The following is a 987-nucleotide window of genomic DNA, read 5'->3' on the forward strand; positions in this document are numbered from 1 at the left end:
GCGTCAAGAGCGTCCGCGCAGCGATATGTTACTTCAGCATGACGCTCAGCGGAGCTCCGATTACGAAGGACCTTGTCCTCAAAGGCTCGAAGAGCATCCCGAGTTACCAGACGGCGGTCGACTCGATCGTCACCACCAGCCATCGACAATTCTCGATGAGAACAGTGTGGTCCACTATCACGTGGAACGTCTTGTTGGACGACGTCGTCACCAGGGTCAAACCCAATATCTGGTGAAGTGGCGGGGATATCCCGACTCCGAAAGCTCGTGGGAGTTTGAGGCGCCAGTTCGGCAAGATTGCCCAGTCGCCGTGGACGCTTCTGATCGAAAAAATCAGGACGTCCTGCGACATCAGACGCCCCGCGCTTCCCGGCAATAGCCAGGGAAGTAGACGGGCCATGAGCTGAACTCAAGTACTGGCCCTGAGGTCTTGCGGTCGAAGACACAGAGCTCACGGGAGCATTAGGCGTTTTTAACCCATACGTCGCGAGGCGACAATCCGAAGGAAGTCGACGGCGTGCATTGAGTGTGGAAGCGCAACGATTGAGTTACCGCGATCTTCGCTTCTAAAGGGGGATCCGCAGGGCGGGAGCCATATTCCACACGAGGGTCAATGATCGACCGTGGATGGGCGCGCTTTAGAGCCGCCTTATGGGCAGCTACAAGCTGCTGTCTCTGTTCCCTGTCAAGGTCATTGGTGATTACACCAGGTTTTTCAATTGACGAGAAGTCAGGGAACGGACATGAGGTCCACAAGGCGCGAGCAGGGATCGTTTCACGCTGCTGGTGCAGCTCGCCTTCCTCGTCACCCCATGCGGGAAAGAGGTGTCAGACTCGTAGTCGACCATATCTTCAACGAGGCCACTCGGCACTAAAAGCGTGCGCAGAGCGCGACGTTTGTGCTCATCGAGCCTGGAATATACATTCTTCGGTGCCGCGGACGCACTGTCCGACATCGCACTGCGTGCGGGGGACGAAGTTGGGCTC

This window comes from Plasmopara halstedii (genome assembly GCF_900000015.1).
Source record: "Plasmopara halstedii genome assembly, contig: Scaffold_3109, whole genome shotgun sequence".
NCBI classification, from domain to species: domain Eukaryota; phylum Oomycota; class Peronosporomycetes; order Peronosporales; family Peronosporaceae; genus Plasmopara; species Plasmopara halstedii.